Source organism: Bufo bufo, chromosome 11 (genome assembly GCF_905171765.1).
Source record: "Bufo bufo chromosome 11, aBufBuf1.1, whole genome shotgun sequence".
Taxonomy (NCBI): domain Eukaryota; kingdom Metazoa; phylum Chordata; class Amphibia; order Anura; family Bufonidae; genus Bufo; species Bufo bufo.
In genome coordinates this window covers 100,580,257-100,588,914 of record NC_053399.1, presented here as the reverse complement: position 1 = coordinate 100,588,914, position 8,658 = coordinate 100,580,257, and positions in this window count along the sequence as shown.

Below are 8,658 nucleotides of genomic sequence, written 5' to 3'. Positions count from 1 at the left end.
CCCACCAAGACTGCAGCCGAGTGCCCAGCTTGGCGCTCAGCCCCCTGCCCATCACCATGGGGACGGGGGACGCCGGCCGCACACAGAGGGAGCGCACTCCGCCCCCTGTTACCCCAGCAACGAGGACGCCGAGCGGCTCCCCGCTCTGCGCCATAGCAGGACGCGGAGTGCGTGCCTGCCTCCATGTCCGATCAGGGCGCCGGCGGCGCAGGACAGGCGAAGCACGTTGCCGGCGCCCTGTGACAGATTTGTCAGTTATTGCTTTCTTTACAGTTCTGTTTATCCACATTGGTTTCTTCTTGTTCCTTAACCCTTTATTCCCATACGGTCTGTACCTCTCACAATGAGATTTTAGGATGCTTTTAAAAATATCCCATTTTGTGGCTGTATTTCTATTTTTGAGGACTTTGTCCCAGTTAGTTAGGCCTATGGCCTCTCTTAGCTAAATTTAAGTTTTTTTAAAGTTTGGTATTTTTGTTCCTCCCTGTAGAAACGCTCTATTAAATGATAATTGGAAGGTGATTACTTCATGGTCACTATTCCCCGGGGGCCCCCGACCGGCACGTCTGTTGTTCTGTCCGGTCTATTGGTTAATACTAAGTGCAGTATGTCTACCTGACAATTATACAGAAAACACACAGCAAAAATACACTACACACACCACGAGAGTAGGGTCACGTGTTATATCAGGGTCACGTGTTATATCAGGGTCACGTGTTATATCAGGGTCACGTGTTATATCAGGGCCACGTGTTATATCAGGGTCACGTGTTATATCAGGGCCACGTGTTATATCAGGGTCACGTGTTATATCAGGGCCACGTGTTATATCAGGGTCACGTGTTATATCAGGGTCACGTGTTATATCAGAGCCACGTGTTATATCAGGGCCACGTGTTATATCAGGGTCACGTGTTATATCAGGGTCACGTGTTATATCAGGGCCACGTGTTATATCAGGGTCACGTGTTATATCAGGGCCACGTGTTATATCAGGGTCACGTGTTATATCAGGGTCACGTGTTATATCAGGGTCACGTGTTATATCAGGGCCACGTGTTATATCAGGGTCACGTGTTATATCAGGGCCACGTGTTATATCAGGGCCACGTGTTAAATCAGGGTCACGTGTTATATCAGGGCCACGTGTTATATCAGGGTCACGTGTTATATCAGGGTCACGTGTTATATCAGGGCCACGTGTTATATCAGGGTCAAGTGTTATATCAGGGTCAAGTGTTATATCAGGGTCACGTGTTATATCAGGGTCACGTGTTATATCAGGGTCACGTGTTATATCAGGGCCACGTGTTATATCAGGGCCACGTGTTATATCAGGGCCACGTGTTATATCAGGGTCACGTGTTATATCAGGGTCACGTGTTATATCAGGGCCACGTGTAATATCAGGGCCACGTGTTATATCAGGGCCACGTGTTATATCAGGGCCACGTGTTATATCAGGGCCACGTGTTATATCAGGGCCACGTGTTATATCAGGGTCACGTGTTATATCAGGGTCACGTGTTATATCAGGGTCACGTGTTATATCAGGGCCACGTGTTATATCAGGGTCACGTGTTATATCAGGGTCACGTGTTATATCACGGTCACGTGTTATATCACGGTCACGTGTTATATCAGGGTCACGTGTTATATCAGGGTCACGTGTTATATCATGGTCACGTGTTATATCAGGGTCAAGTGTTATATCAGGGTCAAGTGTTATATCAGGGTCACGTGTTATATCAGGGCCACGTGTTATATCAGGGCCACGTGTTATATCAGGGCCACGTGTTATATCAGGGCCACGTGTTATATCAGGGCCACGTGTTATATCAGGGCCACGTGTTATATCAGTGTCACGTGTTATATCAGGGTCACGTGTTATATCAGGGTCACGTGTTATATCAGGGTCACGTGTTATATCAGGGTCACGTGTTATATCAGGGTCACGTGTTATATCAGGGTCACGTGTTATATCAGGGCCACGTGTTATATCAGGGTCACGTGTTATATCAGGGTCACGTGTTATATCAGGGCCACGTGTTATATCAGGGCCACGTGTTATATCAGGGTCACGTGTTATATCAGGGTCACGTGTTATATCAGGGTCACGTGTTATATCAGGGTCACGTGTTATATCAGGGTCACGTGTACGGGGATTTGTTATATTACGGTTACGTGTTATATCAGGGTCACGTGTACGGGGATTTGGTATATTACGGTTACGTGTTATATCAGGGTCACATGTAGGCGGATGTGTTATATTACGGTTACGTGTTATATCAGGGTCACATGTACGGGGATGTGTTATATGACGGTTACGTGTTATATCAGGCTCACATGTAGGCGGATGTGTTATATTACGGTTACGTGTTATATCAGGCTCACATGTAGGCGGATGTGTTATATGACGGTTACGTGTTACATCAGGGTCACATGTAGGCGGATGTGTTATATGACGGTTACATGTTATATCAGGTTTACATGTAGGCGGATGTGTTATATGACGGTTACATGTTATATCAGGCTCACATGTAGGCGGATGTGTTATATGACGGTTACGTGTTATATCAGGCTCACATGTAGGCGGATGTGTTATATGACGGTTACGTGTTATATCAGGGTCACGTGTTATATGACGGTTATGTGTTATATCAGGGTCACGTGTTATATGACGGTTATGTGTTATATCAGGGTCACGTGTACGGGGATTTGTTATATTACGGTTACGTGTTATATCAGGGTCACGTGTACGGGGATTTGGTATATTACGGTTACGTGTTATATCAGGGTCACATGTAGGCGGATGTGTTATATGACGGTTACGTGTTATATCAGGGTCACATGTAGGCGGATGTGTTATATTACGGTTACGTGTTATATCAGGCTCACATGTAGGCGGATGTGTTATATGACGGTTACGTGTTATATCAAGGTCACATGTAGGCGGATGTGTTATATTACAGTTACGTGTTATATCAGGGTCACATGTAGGCGGATGTGTTATATGACGGTTACGTGTTATATCAGGCTCACATGTAGGCGGATGTGTTATATTACGGTTACGTGTTATATCAGGGTCACATGTACGGGGATGTGTTATATGACGGTTACGTGTTATATCAGGCTCACATGTAGGCGGATGTGTTAGATGACGGTTACGTGTTTTATCAGGGTCACATGTAGGCGGATGTGTTATATGACGGTTACGTGTTATTTCAGGGTCACATGTACAGGGATGTGTTATATGACGGTTACGTGTTATATCAGGGTCACATGTACGGGGATGTGTTATATGACGGTTACGTGTTATATCAGGCTCACATGTAGGCGGATGTGTTATATGACGGTTACGTGTTACATCAGGGTCACATGTAGGCGGATGTGTTATATGACGGTTACGTGTTATATCAGGGTCACATGTACGGGGATGTGTTATATGACGGTTACGTGTTATATCAGGCTCACATGTAGGCGGATGTGTTATATGACGGTTACGTGTTACATCAGGGTCACATGTAGGCGGATGTGTTATATGACGGTTACGTGTTATATCAGGCTCACATGTAGGCGGATGTGTTATATGACGGTTACGTGTTATATCAGGGTCACATGTAGGCGGATGTGTTATATGACGGTTACGTGTTATATCAGGGTCACATGTAGGCGGATGTGTTATATGACGGTTACGTGTTATATCAGGGTCACATGTAGGCGGATGTGTTATATGACGGTTACGTGTTATATCAGGCTCACATGTAGGCGGATGTGTTATATGACGGTTACGTGTTACATCAGGGTCACATGTAGGCGGATGTGTTATATGACGGTTACGTGTTATATCAGGGTCACATGTAGGCGGATGTGTTATATGACGGTTACATGTTATATCAGGGTCACATGTAGGCGGATGTGTTATATGACGGTTACGTGTTATATCAGGGTCACATGTAGGCGGATGTGTTATATGACGGTTACATGTTATATCAGGGTCACATGTAGGCGGATGTGTTATATGACGGTTACGTGTTATATCAGGCTCACATGTAGGCGGATGTGTTATATGACGGTTACGTGTTATATCAGGCTCACATGTAGGCGGATGTGTTATATGACGGTTACGTGTTATATCAGGGTCACATGTAGGCGGATGTGTTATATGACGGTTACGTGTTACATCAGGGTCACATGTAGGCGGATGTGTTATATGACGGTTACATGTTATATCAGGCTCACATGTAGGCGGATGTGTTATATGACGGTTACGTGTTATATCAGGCTCACATGTAGGCAGATGTGTTATATTACGGTTACGTGTTATATCAGGGTCACATGTAGGCGGATGTGTTATATGACGGTTACGTGTTATATCAGGGTCACATGTAGGCGGATGTGTTATATGACGGTTACGTGTTACATCAGGGTCACATGTAGGCGGATGTGTTATATGACGGTTACATGTTATATCAGGCTCACATGTAGGCGGATGTGTTATATTACGGTTACGTGTTATATCAGGGTCACATGTAGGCGGATGTGTTATATGACGGTTACGTGTTATATCAGGCTCACATGTAGGCAGATGTGTTATATTACGGTTACGTGTTATATCAGGGTCACATGTAGGCGGATGTGTTATATGACGGTTACGTGTTATATCAGGCTCACATGTAGGCGGATGTGTTATATGACGGTTACGTGTTATATCAGGCTCACATGTAGGCGGATGTGTTATATGACGGTTACGTGTTACATCAGGGTCACATGTAGGCGGATGTGTTATATGACGGTTACATGTTATATCAGGGTCACATGTAGGCGGATGTGTTATATGACGGTTACGTGTTATATCAGGGTCACATGTAGGCGGATGTGTTATATGACGGTTACGTGTAATATCAGGCTCACATGTAGGCGGATGTGTTATATGACGGTTACATGTTATATCAGGCTCATGTAGGCGGATGTGTTATATGACGGTTACGTGTTATATCAGGGTCACATGTAGGCGGATGTGTTATATGACGGTTACGTGTTACATCAGGGTCACATGTAGGCGGATGTGTTATATGACGGTTACGTGTTATATCAGGCTCACATGTACGCGGATGTGTTATATTACGGTTACGTGTTATATCAGGGTCACATGTAGGCGGATGTGTTATATGACGGTTATGTGTTATATCAGGGTCACATGTAGGCGGATGTGTTATATGACGGTTACGTGTTATATCAGGCTCACATGTAGGCGGATGTGTTATATGACGGTTACGTGTTACATCAGGGTCACATGTAGGCGGATGTGTTATATGACGGTTACATGTTATATCAGGGTCACATGTAGGCGGATGTGTTATATTACGGTTACGTGTTATATCAGGGTCACATGTAGGCGGATGTGTTATATGACGGTTACGTGTTACATCAGGGTCACATGTAGGCGGATGTGTTATATGACGGTTACATGTTACATCAGGCTCACATGTAGGCGGATGTGTTATATGACGGTTACGTGTTATATCAGGGTCACATGTAGGCGGATGTGTTATATGACGGTTACGTGTTATATCAGGGTCACATGTAGGCGGATGTGTTATATGACGGTTACGTGTTATATCAGGCTCACATGTAGGCGGATGTGTTATATGACGGTTACGTGTTATATCAGGCTCACATGTAGGCGGATGTGTTATATGACGGTTACATGTTATATCAGGGTCACATGTAGGCGGATGTGTTATATGACGGTTACGTGTTACATCAGGGTCACATGTAGGCGGATGTGTTATATGACGGTTACATGTTATATCAGGGTCACATGTAGGCGGATGTGTTATATGACGGTTACGTGTTATATCAGGGTCACATGTAGGCGGATGTGTTATATGACGGTTACGTGTTATATCAGGCTCACATGTAGGCAGATGTGTTATATTACGGTTACGTGTTATATCAGGGTCACATGTAGGCGGATGTGTTATATGACGGTTACGTGTTATATCAGGGTCACATGTAGGCGGATGTGTTATATGACGGTTACGTGTTATATCAGGCTCACATGTAGGCGGATGTGTTATATGACGGTTTCGTGTTACATCAGGGTCACATGTAGGCGGATGTGTTATATGACGGTTACGTGTTATATCAGGGTCACATGTAGGCGGATGTGTTATATGACGGTTACGTGTTACATCAGGGTCACATGTAGGCGGATGTGTTATATTACGGTTACGTGTTATATCAGGGTCACATGTAGGCGGATGCGTTATATGACGGTTACGTGTTATATCAGGGTCACATGTAGGCGGATGTGTTATATGACGGTTACGTGTTACATCAGGGTCACATGTAGGCGGATGTGTTATATTACGGTTACGTGTTATATCAGGGTCACATGTAGGCGGATGTGTTATATGACGGTTACGTGTTATATCAGGGTCACATGTAGGCGGATGTGTTATATGACGGTTACATGTTATATCAGGGTCACATGTAGGCGGATGTGTTATATGACGGTTACGTGTTACATCAGGCTCACATGTAGGCGGATGTGTTATATTACGGTTACGTGTTATATCAGGGTCACATGTAGGCGGATGTGTTATATTACGGTTACGTGTTATATCAGGGTCACATGTACGGGGATGTGTTATATGACGGTTACGTGTTATATCAGGGTCACATGTAGGCGGATGTGTTATATGACGGTTACATGTTACATCAGGCTCACATGTAGGCGGATGTGTTATATGACGGTTACGTGTTATATCAGGGTCACATGTAGGCGGATGTGTTATATGACGGTTACGTGTTATATCAGGCTCACATGTAGGCGGATGTGTTATATGACGGTTACGTGTTATATCAGGGTCACATGTAGGCGGATGTGTTATATGACGGTTACGTGTTACATCAGGGTCACATGTAGGCGGATGTGTTATATGACGGTTACGTGTTATATCAGGCTCACATGTAGGCGGATGTGTTATATGACGGTTACGTGTTACATCAGGGTCACATGTAGGCGGATGTGTTATATGACGGTTACGTGTTATATCAGGCTCACATGTAGGCGGATGTGTTATATGACGGTTACGTGTTACATCAGGGTCACATGTAGGCGGATGTGTTATATGACGGTTACGTGTTACATCAGGGTCACATGTAGGCGGATGTGTTATATGACGGTTACGTGTTATATCAGGGTCACATGTAGGCGGATGTGTTATATGACGGTTACGTGTTATATCAGGGTCACATGTAGGCGGATGTGTTATATGACGGTTACATGTTATATCAGGCTCACATGTAGGCGGATGTGTTATATGACGGTTACGTGTTATATCAGGGTCACATGTAGGCGGATGTGTTATATGACGGTTACGTGTTACATCAGGGTCACATGTAGGCGGATGTGTTATATGACGGTTACATGTTATATCAGGCTCACATGTAGGCGGATGTGTTATATTACGGTTATGTGTTATATCAGGGTCACATGTAGGCGGATGTGTTATATGACGGTTACGTGTTATATCAGGCTCACATGTAGGCGGATGTGTTATATGACGGTTACGTGTTATATCAGGCTCACATGTAGGCGGATGTGTTATATGACGGTTACGTGTTACATCAGGGTCACATGTAGGCGGATGTGTTATATGACGGTTACATGTTATATCAGGGTCACATGTAGGCGGATGTGTTATATGACGGTTACGTGTTATATCAGGGTCACATGTAGGCGGATGTGTTATATGACGGTTACGTGTTATATCAGGCTCACATGTAGGCAGATGTGTTATATTACGGTTACGTGTTATATCAGGGTCACATGTAGGCGGATGTGTTATATGACGGTTACGTGTTATATCAGGGTCACATGTAGGCGGATGTGTTATATGACGGTTACGTGTTATATCAGGCTCACATGTAGGCGGATGTGTTATATGACGGTTTCGTGTTACATCAGGGTCACATGTAGGCGGATGTGTTATATGACGGTTACGTGTTATATCAGGGTCACATGTAGGCGGATGTGTTATATGACGGTTACGTGTTACATCAGGGTCACATGTAGGCGGATGTGTTATATTACGGTTACGTGTTATATCAGGGTCACATGTAGGCGGATGCGTTATATGACGGTTACATGTTATATCAGGGTCACATGTAGGCGGATGTGTTATATGACGGTTACGTGTTATATCAGGGTCACATGTAGGCGGATGTGTTATATGACGGTTACATGTTATATCAGGGTCACATGTAGGCGGATGTGTTATATTACGGTTACGTGTTACATCAGGGTCACATGTAGGCGGATGTGTTATATGACGGTTACGTGTTACATCAGGGTCACATGTAGGCGGATGTGTTATATGACGGTTACATGTTATATCAGGGTCACATGTAGGCGGATGTGTTATATTACGGTTACGTGTTATATCAGGCTCACATGTAGGCGGATGTGTTATATGACGGTTACGTGTTATATCAGGGTCACATGTAGGCGGATGTGTTATATGACGGTTACGTGTTATATCAGGCTCACATGTAGGCGGATGTGTTATATGACGGTTACGTGTTACATCAGGGTCACATGTAGGCGGATGTGTTATATGACGGTTACGTGTTATATCAGGCTCACAT